A 15,050-nucleotide genomic window follows, 5' to 3' on the forward strand; every position below is an offset into this window, starting at 1 on the left:
TATTCTGAGAAAGGGGAAACTACCAAAGTATTATTTTCAAGAACAGTTGAAACCCACCAGGGAAGCCCCAGATAAAATAAATAACATTTAAATATTTACTTTTGGGGCTTCCCTGGTGGCTCAGATGTTAAAGAATCTGCCTGCAATGCAGGAGACCTGGGTTTAGTCTGTGGGTTGGGAAGATCCCCTGGAAGAGGGCATGGCAACCTACTCCAGCTCCCCATGGACAGAGGAGAGCTTGGTGGGCTACAGTCCATGCGGTCCCAAAGAGTCGACATGATTGACTAAGCACAATATTTATTTTATTGAACTGAAAATTTCTTATCCAAATATTTTTCATAGCCTTATTAATACTTTTTGCATCCAAAAGTATTTTAAGAAATAGGTGACATTTCTCTGATAGCAATTTCTATCCCAATTAATATAGTAGAAACAAAATGGTAGTCAGAACTACAATTGAGATACATTCACTACTATTCCAAAACATTTATTCTCATCCATAACTTCTGAGCTTTGATTTTTCTGGTTTTAATGCCTTTTTTATATTTAAAAAGGAAATGCATACACTGAAAGGTAGGGATTAGCTCCACAGGAGTATAAACATTTTATCTACCACTATCTTTTCATTCTTATCTTATCACAATGGGCTGGAAGAAGCACAAGCTGGAATCAAGATTGCCAGGAGAAATATCAATAACCTCAGATATGCAGGTGACACCACCCTTATGGCAGAAAGTGAAGAGGAGCTAAAAAGCCTCTTGATGAAAGTGAAAGAGGAGAGTGAAAAAGTACACTTAAAGCTCAACATTCAGAAAACGAAGATCATGGTATCCGGTCCCATCACTTCATGGGAAATAGATGGGGAAACAGTGGAAACAGTGTCAGACTTTGTTTTGGGGGGATCCAAAATCACTGCAGATGGCGATTGCAGCCATGAAATTAAAGGACGCTTACTCCTTGGAAGGAAAGTTATGACCAACCTAGATAGCATATTGAAAATCAGAGACATTACTTTGCCAACAAAGGTCCGTCTAGTCAAGGCTATGGTTTTTCCTGTGGTCATGTATGGATGTGAGAGTTGGACTATAAAGAAAGCCGAACGCTGAAGAATTGATGCTTTTGAACTGTGGTGCTGGAGAAGACTCTTGAGAGTCCCTTGGACTGCAAGATCCAACCAGTCCATCCTAAAGGAGATCAGTCCTGGGTGTTCATTGGAAAGACTGATGCTGAAGCTGAAACTCCAATTCTTTGGCCACCTGATGCAAAGAGCTGACTCATTGGAAAAGACCCTGATGCTGGGAAAGATTGAAGGTGGGAGAGGAAGGGTACCACAGTGGATGAGATGGTCAGATGGCGTCACTGACTCAATGGGCATGGGTTTGGGTGGACTCTGGTTGTTGGTGATGGACAGGGAGGCCTGGTGTGCTATGGTCTGTGGAGTCACAAAGAGTCAGACACGACTGAGCAACTGAACTGAACAAACTGTTAGTTGAAAACAAATCTCATCCTATATGCCAACAAACCTACAAATTTTAGTCTCAGAATCTCTTTGCAGTTAAAAAAAAAAATTGAAGGTCTCCAGAAAATCTCTTCCAGATGGGTTATATCTACCATTAATGCTGTGTAGGAAATTAAAACAGAGAAATTGTTTAAATATGCATTAATTTTAAAATAACAATAAGAAAACTATTTTATGAGAAGACAGCATTTATATGTAAAATAATTGCTTCATAAAACAAAAATTATTTAGCAAGGAGAGTGGAATTATTTTATATATTTTGGAAATCTCAATGTCTGGCTTAATAGAAAACAAATATTTTCCTTTATGTTTACCTATTTATTCTGTTGAAATAGTGTTGCTTTGATTGTAGCTTGTGAAAGAAAATCTGGTCTCATCTAGATATATAGTTGGAAGACAGGAGTGTTTTCATTTAATTTTGGATATTCTACATGAACAGCTAAATGAACTGATCTAAAATGAAGTAAATGACATATTACTAGATTTAAAAAGCAACTAGTTGATCAATATGTAGAATGACTTCTGATTCAAAAAATAAATGTACAAATATATATATATGTTTATGACTGTATAATCATAGGGGAAGTTCATAAAACATAAATAATGTGCTATTTAACCTCTATAATATTTATTATATATTAATTTAGAGTATCTATAAAAAAGATTTATTATGTTATTGCTATAATATCTACTTAACCTCTACCAATAAGCTCTCGAGGTGTGTTGCCCCCCAAAAATGACAAATGAATTGTGGGTAGGTTTTACTTTCCTGTGGGGTTTGCATGTGTGGGATTTTCATTGTTTTACAAATTTTAAGAGTGGGATTTGGAGAGGAAGCCAGGCAAGTCTCAGACTTCTTTGCAACAAATAGTGCCAGAAGACACTGGAAAATTTATTGAGTCCTTAGTGAAAATAGTTTTACTCAAAATTTCCTATCTACCAAATCATTTATTAATATGTGAAAACAACACAAAATTCTCAGATAAGCAAAGGATGCAGAAGAAACACCATATACACGTCCTCTTAAAAATTACTTTAAGATGTTCTGCAGCCAGATAAAAGAGAAAATTCCAAGCTAAGAAGTGGTGACTAAGGAGACTACCATGTAAAAGGACCAGTTATTAAATATGCTGTGTCTACCATAGGATATTGTAGGTTTCAAAAACAGCCCGATTACTTGAACTAAGCACACAGAATAGATTCGGGGGCAAGCAGAACTGATGTAGAACCTATAATATTTATTTCCTTTGCTTTGAGAACTCTCCCTCCCGGTAATAAAACTCTCACAAAGTGTGTCCAGAAATCAAGTAAAAACTTTTCCAATAAATCAAAGTTCAGAAAGGAAAATGTAGAAATAAAACTGAAAACTGGTAGCTTCTGACCTGTGTTTCTCTTCCTGCTTTAGACTCATCTGTCTAATTCCTCTACTCTCTTTCTTCACTATATTTCTTAAGTCTCTTATTTCAGGTTGAGAGAACCACTGCTCTACATGGATGCAGAATGGATAAATAGATCAAGATAATAATAGCATTATTGGCTATTCATCTAAAAATATATGTCCCAACTTCTAACTCCAAGGGGCAACAAAAATTTGGATTCCACATTTGGCTACTAAACCTATGACCTCTACCCAATTAGAAGAGAGGCATACATAACCTTGTGCAGTGCTAAGTCATTTCAGTCATGTCCAACTCTTTGCAACCCCATGGACCTAGCCCACCGAGCTGCTCTGTCCATGGGATTCCCCAGGCAAGAATACTGGAGTGTGTTGCCATTTCCTCCTCCAGGGGATCTTCCCGACCCAGAGATCAAACCTACAACTCTTAGGTCTCCTGCATTGGCAGGCGGGTTCTTTACCACTGGTGTTACCTGGGAAACCCATATACACAACCTTAAGGAAACTTTATTTTCTGACTTGATAGAATGTACAGATAGAATGTCCCACTGCTGGGCATACACACCGAGGGAACCAGAATTGAAAGAGACACATGTACCCCAATGTTCATCGCAGCACTGTGTATAATAGCCAGGATATGGAAGCAACCTAGATGTCCATCAGCAGATGAATGGATAAGAAAGCTGTGGTACATATACACAATGGAGTATTACTCAGCCATTAAAAAGAATACATTTGAATCAGTTCTAATGAGGTGGATGAAACTGGAGCCAATTATACAGAGTGAAGTAAGCCAGAAAGAAAAACACCAATACAGTATACTAACGCATATATATGGAATTTAGAAAGATGGTAATGATAACCCTGTATGAGAGACAGTAAAAGAGACACAGATGTATAGAACGGACTTTTGGGCTCTGTGGGAGAGGGAGAGGGTGGGATGATTTGGGAGAATAGCATGGAAACATGTATACTATCATGTAAGAAACAAATTGCCAGTCTATGTTCAATACAGGATACAGGATGCTTGGGGCTGGTGCACGGGGATGATCCAGAGAGATGATATGGGGTGGGAGGTGGGAGGGGGGTTCAGGATTGGGAACTCATGTACACCCGTGGCAGATTCATGTCAATGTATGGCAAAACCAATACAGTATTGTAAAGCAAAATAAAGTAAAAATAAAAATAAAAAAATAAAGGGCCGACATGTGAAAAAAACAAACAAAAAAAGAATGTCCATTATAGACATACACATATTCATTTACTCAAAAATATTTATTGAATACCTAGAGGTACCAAGAACTGTGCTAGATACTGAAGATGTAATGAAAAATATATTTCATTTATAGTAGGCAGGTCCTGCCCTCCACTACTATAAATGAAAAATATGTTTCATTTATAGTATTTCATTTATAGTAGGAAGGTCCTGCCCTCCACTACTCAGATTCTTTGTCATAATTTGCATAGATAAGAAAAGTCACTAAAGACAACAAATATAAAATACTCTCTTGAGAAACAGAGTATGTTAACAATCTTTCTTTTTCTTTTAAAGGAAAAAAACTTAACAGAATGTATGTTGGATTCAATGTCAATCTGTTTCCTAACAATAAGCTGCAAAGTTTAAATAATTGATTTGAAATTTTTTCCATGTCTAAAAAATAAATATTTTGAAATAAATTTAGCTAAATATTAACAAGGTGAAAAAATTAACAAAAGTAAACCAGGAGTATTATTGCAAATCTTGACCATCTATAGCAAACAACAAAGACAGAAGTAACAAATTGATTTATTTTCCTGGAATTCTGTTCTTCAGAAGTTTATATTTAACATAGTTCCATTTAAAATAACACTGCCACAAAAACACTATACCAATTGATTTAAAATACCAACCAAACTTGAATGAGTCATTGTTATAATTGTTCATCCTACTGTTTCTCAATTTTTTTATACTATGCTCATTTTCCAGATATGCAATATTGTTACATTTCTTCATTACTATTCATCCAACTTTTTCTTGTTTAATTATCTTAATCTTTCCTCACAAATGATTCACCAGCTGCTTATCATCCTTGTCTTTTATGATACCTTCTAGATTTCTACACCTGATGAAGTTATGAGAATTTAACAGTACTTAGCAAGCTGTTTTTCTCTGAGAATTAGATAAGGATTATTACCATCTTGTCCTATGGTATATTATTTATATATACAAACCAAACCATCATATTTTATTTAGACTTCACAATATTATGCAAGAGATTTATTATTTCATCTACTCTTAGGTCCTTTTTGACAACTTTCTCATTCAGGAAAATATCTCACAATGGCTTTATTTCAATTCAGTACAAAATTGTGTATTCAGTATCTACTCTCCACCCCTCTCTGTGGTGTGTGTATGAAGGACCCCTTGTATCCAGAGAAGAAAAAGGGCGATAGGCCATGGACATTATGGAACTCAACCTGAAGAAGAATTGCCACAGAATTTTAAAAATAGATATTTCTGACATATACTAACAAAAACTCTGCTTCACTGACTATAGTAAAGGCTTTGATTGTGTGAATCACAACAAACTGTGGAAAATTCTGAAAGAGATGGGAATACCAGACCACCTGACCTGCCTCTTGAGAAATCTGTATGCAGGTCAGGAGGCAACAGTTAGAACTGGACATGGAACAACAGACTGGTTCCAGATAGGAAAAGGAGTACGTCAAGGCTGTATACTGTAACCCTGCTTATTTAACTTATATGCACAGTATGCCATGTGAAATGCTGGAAAGGATGAAGCACAAGCTGGAATCAAGATTGCCAGGAAAATATCAATAACCTCAGATATGTAGACGACACTACCCTTATGGCAGAGAGTGAAGGAGAACCAAAGATCCACTTGATGAAGGTGAAAGAGAAGAGTGAAAAAGCTGGCTTAAAACTCAATATTCAAAAAACTAAGATTATGGCATCCAGTCCCATCACTCCATGGCAAATAAATGGGGAAACAATGGAAACAGTGACAGAGTTTGTTTTCTTGGGCTCCAAAAATCACTTCAGATGGTGACTGCATCCATGAAATTAAAAGATGCTTGCTCCTTAGAAGAAAAGCTATAACCAACCTAGACAGCATATTAAAAAGCAGAGACATTACTTTGCCAACAAAGGTCTGTATAGTCAAAGCTATGGTTTTTCCAATAGTCGTGTATGGATGTGAGAGTTGGACCATAAAGAAGGCTGATCCTGGAAGAACTGATGCTTTTGAACTGTGGTGTTGGAGAAGATTTTTGAGAGTCCCTTGGTCTGCAAGGAGATCTAACCAGTCAATCCTAAAGGAAATCAGTCCTGAATATTCATTGGAAGGACTGATGCTGAAGTTGAAGCTCCAATACTTTGGCCACTTGGCGTGAAGAACTGACTCATTGGAAAAGAAAGACCTTGATGCTGGGGAAGATTGAAGGCAGGAGAAGAAGGGGACAACAGAGGATGAGATGGTTGGAAGGCATCACCAACTTGATGGACATGAGTTTGAGCAACCTCTGGGAGGTAGAGAAGAACAGGGAAGTCTGGTGTGCTACAGTCCACGGGGTTGCAAAGAGTCAGACACAACTGAGCAACTGAACAAAAACAATGATTAATAAGCTTGGATCAAGCTGACTGTTACTTGAATTTAAAAATAAACTGCATTGTAGTATACTTTGAAAATATTTTTATTTCTATTATGTAAACTTAGACAAGTTAATGTAACAGTCTAATAACATTAATTGAAATGGTAAGTATCTATTATGAATCTGGCACTGTTTGGAATAAAGATAAAAAAGCAGTTTCCATCTACAAGGAAAGATAGTTGGTACAGTAGGTAGGTAACAGACAAGGCCCTGGTGAAAGGTGGGCTCAGAGCTGAGATTCTCAGGCAAATGCGACTTATTGTTTTAGTAGTGCGAAACAGTTTTTGAATCTTGGTAACCCTAGCCCTTCTCTACAGAGGCTTGGAAACACACATAAAGAGGACTTAAGGCCTGCCATTTGCTGAAGCTTACCTAAGGCTAGCACTTACTATAATTAAGTGCTTTATATGAAATTTCATTCAGTCATGACTTTCCTTGTGAAGAAAGAGAGGTTCTGAGGGTTTAAGTCAAACAGTTTAAAAAAAGAGAGAGAGAGAGAGAGAACAAGATAGAGACAGAGAGAGATTTGTGACTGGAAAATAGTTTTACTTCTAATTTCACACCATTTCTTTCTGTTTCTATTCAAGTTTGTCTTAATCAATGATAGACATAGAGTTTATTTGGACTTCTGTCGTGGCTCAGATGGTAAAGAGTCTGCCTACCATGCAGGAGACCTGGGTTTGATCCCTGGGTCGGGAAGATTCCCCTGGGGAAGGAAATGGCAACCCTTCCAGTAGTCTTGCCTGGGGAATTCCATGGACAGAGAGGAGCCCTGCAGGCTGCAGCCCATGGGGTTGCAAAGAATCAGACATTGCTGAGCAACTAACACGAACATGAAAGGGCTTATTATGAAAACCATTAGTCTTCACAGGTCTACTTTTTACCATTTCCAGCTCCTCACAGTTAACTTCCTGTAAGTCTTTTGAGCTGTTTCTGTGGGTATTTACCTCCACATTACCAAATATTCCTATTTACAGTGTACCATGAGATTAGGGCGGGGACAAGGGGTGGGCAAGAGGGACAGATGAACTATTGGCTTTCCACAATGAAAGACGAGACTGAAGCACTCTTTCATCATTTCTGTATGTCCATCCATTCCATTCTGCCCTCCCCTTCCGTCCCCTCCTAATAACAATACTGCATTCAGGAGTGACATTATTATGTCTATTTCATATTCATAGCTAAGCAGTAATTTGATTTCTTTTCTTGCACAACTTGTTTTCTTCAGATTTAGGAACTGTTCTAGTTCCCAGTGTGCTTAATGTTAATGTGTTTCCAATCTCTTCTCCAATTTGCTACATCTTTCAGTATATTTAAACATACTAGGCATTTTTTAAAATGTTTTCTTTATTGGGGACATTTCTCCCAGACCTCTCCAACTTGTTTCACCCTAAGATGTTTGCCCTTTGTGCTAGTGCACAGTCCTCATCCTGTGCATTCTTTTCACAATCTCTTCCTTGATGTGGAGTCCTTATTTCCTGCTGCTGCTGCTGCTAAGCCGCTTCAGTCATGTCCGACTCTGTGTGACCCCATAGATGGCAGCCCACCAGGCTCCCCTGACCTGAATCCCATTAATTCCTCTTTCTTCATTCATTCCCTTATTTTAGTGAAGCTATCCCTCTTGTAGCTTCCCAAGAAAGAGTTTTTAGGAGTTATGTTTTTGAGATTTTTGTATGTCTGAAGATATTTTAGGCTTCCTTCATACATAATTGATGATTCTGCTAAGCATACAATTTTAGATTGGATATTGTTTATCCTCAAAATTTGGAAGACTTTACTCTGCCACTTTGCTACTTTTGGTGCTGCTGTGAGGAACTCTGAGGATATTCTGATTTCTGATCCTTTGCACGGTACAGTCACCACCCCACTGTTCTTGATGCTTCTAGGATCTCGTTTGTCTAGAGTTCTGTTTCTAACATTTCATGCCTTAGTTTGAGTTTATTATCATCCATTGTTCTGGGAACTCTATTGGCCCTTTCAATCTAGAAAATCATTTCTTCAGTTTGGGGGATTTTTCTCAAATAAATTCTCAAATGTTTTCCTTCCTTCCATGTTCTCTGTTCTCTCTTTCTCGAAGTTTTATTATTCAGATACTATATCTTTACTACTGAATTTCCAAACTTACTTCTCTTTTCAATTTTCCATGTGTATATATTAATTTTCAAGAGTCTTTCTCTGAATATTCCTTTAAAATGCATCTTGTTCTTATTTCACATTTTTCTGAGAATATTAACGATTAATTTTTTAAAGGTTTCATTTTCATAAATCTGTTTTGTTTGCTTTAATCTCCTCTATGTTAGACACTTCATCAAATATTGTTCATTATTGCCTAATCACTCATATCTAAAACACTGACTGTAAATTCTGTGGGCTACTTGATCACAGCCTTTCCATGGGGGAATGTGGCTAATCTTTTTCATTTAAGAAATCCCATTATCAGCATCTTTAAATACTTTCTCTTAGACTTGTTTGAAATCCCAAAAACTCATCTTCCACTCACTCACATTTTGGAAGCACAGTGAAAAAAGAGGGCAGGGGTAGGAAGGTCTTAATATTCAGATGTAACCTTTCATTTAATACCCTTGTTTCAGTGTGGTTCTCTTTTCTTACACGTGTCCAATTCAGCTTATTACCTACTGAGAAAAATATGCTTTATTATCTACAGAGAAAAACCTTCAGTTTACTGTTAGGTTGGAATAGGGGCAAGAACTGAAGGGAAGGAGGAAACTGTTTCTTTAAGGGTCTTTCAGTCAATCCTCTTGAGCTAGCCCCAGCTTCACCCTCATTTTCTCAGCTATTTGGGACTACCAATTTGTGAGGTTTGCTGTGCAAAGTGAGGTATTTTAAATGTTTCTCCATGACTAACTCAAGACTCAGCTCTCTCAGATCTATTGAGTCTTTCTATTATTTCTAAAACATTCCTGATGTTGTTGTCTCTCTTCATCTATCTTATACCTTTAAAAATTCATATATATATATATGCATGTGTGTGTGTGTGTGTAAATTGTTCCTAGGGTTTTAGGAAATAATTTGGGAAGTGCATTCATGTGTGGCAAATAAATGTGCTCATCACATGCTTACCACTAACTCATGTTCAACTCTGCAACCCCATAGACTGAGCCTGCCAGGCTCCTGTCTGTGGAATTTTCCAGGCAAGAATACGGGAGTGGGTTGTCATGACCTTCTTCAGAGGATCTTTTCAACCTGAGGATAGAACCCATGTCTCCTGAGTCTCCTGCACTCACAGGTGGATTCTTTACAGCGGATCCACTTGGGAAGTTCAAATGTGTCCAGAAGTCCTCAAATTTCATGCTCTCCCCACTATTCCAGGGTAGGGAAATATTGAAGTGTATTAATACTTTAATTTTTCACATTTCCTTGTTTTTGGCCTTTCCCTCTATTCAGCAAGAGACATACATTGCTTTGAGGAAGATTAGGATTACCAAGGTCGTGCCCAACTCTTTGTGATCCCATGGACTGTAATCTGCCAGGCTCCTCTACCCATGGGGTTCTCCCAGCAAGAAAACTGGAGTGGGTTATCATTTCCTCCTCCAGGGTATCTTCCCGAGCCAGGTCTCCATGGCTGGAGTGCAAAGGAAAAGTGTTGCAAAATAGGCCCATTTCAGAAAAAAACACCTGAAAAGAGAAGCTTTCCCTTATAAGAGACATATTTTGTACTTGAGAGAAGAAAAATAGGTCTCTAGATACAAAAATTTCCCAATAAATGTTAAGGACCAAAGTTAAAAGTACTGAGCACTGCTTTTTATGTAAATTTAATATCCTATGTAAACTCATTGGATATGAAATTCCTGCTGTATAAGATGATATAAAACTTTCATCCCAGGGTAGAGTAACTGGCTTAGAGAAAGAGGAGAAAAGAGGAAGCCTCTCCCAGTACTGTGCGGGAAGAGACGCTGGTAACAGAGTATCTCAAGAGGAATTTAGCAATCCGTGAGCAACATACAGGTGGCTCCCCTGCCATATGGAATATAAGCAAAGACCTCCTTATGGATTATGTCCATCCAATACAGGGCAGGGGCAAGAAAGTTGTATAGTTAGGCAGATATAGTCCTTAAATGGAGTCAAAGTGAAAAAATTAGATAAACTGCTTCTGTGTAATATCAAACTGGAATTATATTGGTTACCTCCTTAAGAAATGATTTTAAAAATAGAATCTATGCATTTTTAACCATCAGCAAGATACCAACAGACACCTCATAGAGTAAAGACACATGTGATGAGAATAGGCATTGATAACCTGAAGAAATATGGTAATAGTGTTAAATGCTTGTTTTTTCTATAACTGGTAAGATCTTCACTCATTCATTTATAATCTAATTCTCCATATAAAGATCCAAATTTCTTTTAGCTAACCTGTACAGTCCATGGGGTTGCAAAGAGCCGGACACGACTGAGCGACGAAGCACAGCACAGTGGCAGATTTCAGAGATCGTAAGGCGACACCAGTGAGGTTACCAAAAGGATGAAGCCTCCTACGGCCCCTTCGGAAGCTATGGGACTTGTATCTCAATAACAAAGGCTCACAGAGAAGTCAGCAAAACATTGCACTTGCTTTCCTGTACTTCTCTGGGGTTAGAGGAATTTTTAATAGGCCAGACAACATGTGGCATTGAGTTCCCCCAACGTTTTATTCCACAAACAAGTAATTACAAGGAACACTAACAATTACAAAGCAGTTTATCTAATTTTCTCATTTTGACCAAAATAGCAAATCAAACCTAGTCAATGCCTGTGCAAAGTAAAATTCCTATTCCTATTGTGAACATAATGATCAAAAGATAGGTAAAAAGTAAAATGGCAGATAAATCACATGGTACAAAAAGAATCATAAAAATAAAATGCCTTGGGCTGTATTAGTCTATTCTCAAGGTTCTGTTATACCTCTAGTGGCTCTAAAATAATAATAGAGGAATCTATTCCAGAAATAAAAATGCATAATTAGAATCAGTTAGATTATAAATAAGAGGCTGAGATAATAATCAGACTCCAAATAATGCCCAAAGGAGATAGAAGTTCATCAGTTATGCTTCTTAAATTTAGGCAGACTGTAAAACCACAAAGAATTTTTTTTTTTTTAATATCCTAATCAGTACTGGACATCAAGGGATTATGAATAAAAGAATCTTGCTTTCTCACTTGGATCAGGGTATATAAAAGGTCCCTTTCAATAGATCATCAGTGCTCATGCATCTTTTAGAATAGTCTGATCACAAGTGAACCAAGTGTGACCTTCTACAGTTATAGTCAATTATTAGACCAGTTTGTGATGCAAAATATGCCAACTCATGTGAATTTCTCTAGCAAGCCATTTATCTTGCTTAATAAATTATAAATTAAGATATTAAACAAGACCTTATCTAAGACTAATTTTTATGGCACTGCATGGGATGCTTTGCTGTTAATCGTTATGCTTTATTTCTGGTCCTTTAGCTATTTCCCTGCTCGTTCAGTTGGTAAAGAATCTGCCTGGGAGTAGCTCGCTAGGCCACTTTGGACTCTGCACCCGCGGGTGTATGCGTACTGCTTCCTGGCGGGCTGTTTAGTCCCCCTCTGCTGGTTCATGGAGGGGGCCGGTGCCCCATCTCCAGGAGATGAACTGGAGCTCTCGGTGATCCAAGAGCAGCCAGACGAGCAGACGCCTCTCAACGGAGCCGTCCAGGGCATCCTTTCTTTAGCCGAGGAGCCCTGCCCAGTCCAGTAACTTATATCGATGAAGATGAAAATGAAATACTTGAATTGTCATCAAATGAAACATTCTCGGTCATGCTAAAGATTCCAGAGGAGTGTGCCTCTGAAGAGGAATTACCTGACATGCTCAAGAAGCGGGTGACACACGTGTACAGTGACTCACCAGCTCTGAACCGCTATTTCACTTCAGTTGAAGTCATGGACGTCAGTGGTGAAAACGCCACAATAATCTTCCGCCTGCACTTCAGGGTTCCTCCTGAAGATGGCAGTTTTATGAAGTATGTGATGAGTGAGGAGTTCGTGCTGGGAGTTTTGCAGCAGAATTTCCATGATCAGAACATAGCTGGTTGTGAGACTCTGGGGCTTGATCCAGGATCCCTCTGCTTCTACGATAAGTTGAGCACATCTGGAAAGCAGAGCTGTGACGAATGATGAAGGTTGATCTATGTCTGACAGTAGCACTCTGCTGAACTTTGGGATGCGGAGAGTTCATTCCACTTTATAGAAGAGATCCTGAGAATTAACATAGAAGGACTCAAAATGACTAGAGGTGTGGAGGCAGTCGTTTTTCTCCAGCTTCTGCACAGTTACAGAGTCTGCTTCAGTGTTGAACAAAACAGTACTCCAGCTCTGCCCCAGCTGGGTCAGATAGGGTGGCGTGATGGGGCGGCTGGCAGACCTGCAGGGAGAGGTCCCTCCACCCACAGTGGACACTTTCTTTTTAGGGCCAGGGGTTCTTCCAGGCAGGATCCCGCCAACCTGGTCTGGAGGAGAGAGAACAGGGAGAGGCCAAGCGAGGGAGAGTTCAGCCAGTCGCTCTCCTCCCTCTCAACCCTACGTTTGATCTACCCCCAGACAAGGCTGTGGGGAAAAGGCATGCACTTTGTCAAAGGTAATTAGCATTGTTCATGTCCACTTCCAAGACACGTTGACTTGTCACATCTCAGGAAACCAGCCTTGGCACGTCACCCAATGTTACTGCATTATGTAGCACTACAGAAATGAGATGTGTGTTTCTTGATTATTTCCCTGCATAATTACTGTGACTCCTGAACACCTCTTTTGGAGACACGGGTCCCTGTGAACTTTGAACACACGACTCTTCGTTTTGGATAGTTTGTCCATTTGTATTTTCATCAGCTTCCATCAGACAATCATTAAGACTGCTTACCATCTGCTAGAGGTAGTTCATGTTGACTCTTTATTATCTGAGGTCGCTAGCCTTCCTGTAGGACTCAGTGTCTTCAAGCACTGATTGTGTATCTTATTCAAGATGGTGGTGAAATAGGAAGAACCACTCTCAGAATTAAACGGCTGGAAGTTTAATGCCAGATCCTTTGGCACGTGAGGGTTGGGGGGAACAAGAGGGACTGTGTTGGTCACGTACAGACATAGAATTACCTGTCAAGAGGGAACAGGGTGTCTTGTTAGGAAAACGACGTTGCTGGAAAATTTCCAGGCAAGTTCTGTGGTCATGTAATGAGAGGTTCACAGCCTCAGGATCTCAGTTGGCCCCGCTGGATGATGTCAGGGGAGGGTAGCTGTGTATGGGGGTGCGTCAGAGTGTGCATCTCAGGCTAGATTTGTCGAGCTCTTTATGACCCAGGACTCTGGATAATGTGAAAGTGCTTTGTTATTTAACTGGAAGATATGTTTATTGTAACTCGATGTCTCATTTTTGAGCATAGTTCCTCAAACTAGTGAAACAGGTGAATTTCCCTTCTTCCTCTTTATATTTTATATGTCAAACCTAAACTTTCATGTTTGTACTTTTAAGAAAATAATGAAGAACTTCTTTGGAGAGGACTTAAAATATTGACAATAAATTATTTTTGCTTCTAAAAAAAAAAAAAGAATCTGCCTGTAATGCAGGAGACCCTGGTTCAATTTCTGGGTCAGGAAGACCCACTGGAGAAGGGATAGGCTACCCTCTCAAATATTCTTGGGCTTCCCTTGTGACTCAGCTGGTCAAGAATCTGCCTGCAGTGCGGGAGACCTGGGTTTGATCCCTAGGTTGGGAAGATCCCCTGGAATAGGGAAAGGCTACCCACTCCAGTGTTCTAGCCTGGAAAATTCCATGGACTGTATAGTCCATGGGGTCACAGAGAGTCGGACACGAATGAGTGACTTTCACTTTCACTATTTCAATCTAGGCTGTCAGGCTCCATAAAGACAATTCAAAATAATAATGAAATGGAGAATATGCTTCTCTAAAAATCAAGATGCTAGACATTAAGAATTACAGAGGTATATTATCCATACCTAGTTCCTTATTTTTTAAAGTGAAAAATTAAGTACATTGGGCAGAATATAAATATGTCATTGTAAGAATACTTCTTGGGAAACCATATAGGTTTTTCCATTTATTTCTGGATGTTAACAGTATTATTTTTGGCCCAGAAAATTAGTCACTCCCTTGCCATAGTCTGAAGCTTCTTCCAAACTGAGGTCAAACTCTCTGATCTATTCAAGGCGACTAGAGTAGTTGTATTAAAGCACTGAGCTTTTCTGAGTGACTGCTGTACATGAACTTATATGAAAACCTGTGTCTGTACGAATACACAGTGTCTGTCCTTCATATGCAGGGAATCGAGGTTCTCTGCATTTATACTTGGTTATAACTGTATAACCAAGTAGACATTGGCTAATATGCTTGCAGCGACTGTGTTAGTTCTGGATTGTGAAAGACAAATTCTGCAAAGTATATATTTCTTTCTTACCTAGTGGGTAGAGATGAAGGGAAGCAAAGCTAGATGAGAGGATCCAGGTGGACCA

General features: G+C 38.8%; 1 pseudogene; it reads left to right on the plus strand.

The window, feature by feature from the left end:
• The first annotated feature begins 12,147 nt into the window (after nt 1-12,147).
• On the plus strand, nt 12,148-14,113 carry LOC120853758 (annotated as a pseudogene).
• The last annotated feature ends 937 nt before the right edge of the window (nt 14,114-15,050 follow it).

The sequence above is a fragment of the Oryx dammah genome, unplaced genomic scaffold (assembly GCF_014754425.2).
Source record: "Oryx dammah isolate SB20612 unplaced genomic scaffold, SCBI_Odam_1.1 HiC_scaffold_26, whole genome shotgun sequence".
Classification (NCBI taxonomy): Eukaryota; Metazoa; Chordata; class Mammalia; order Artiodactyla; family Bovidae; genus Oryx; species Oryx dammah.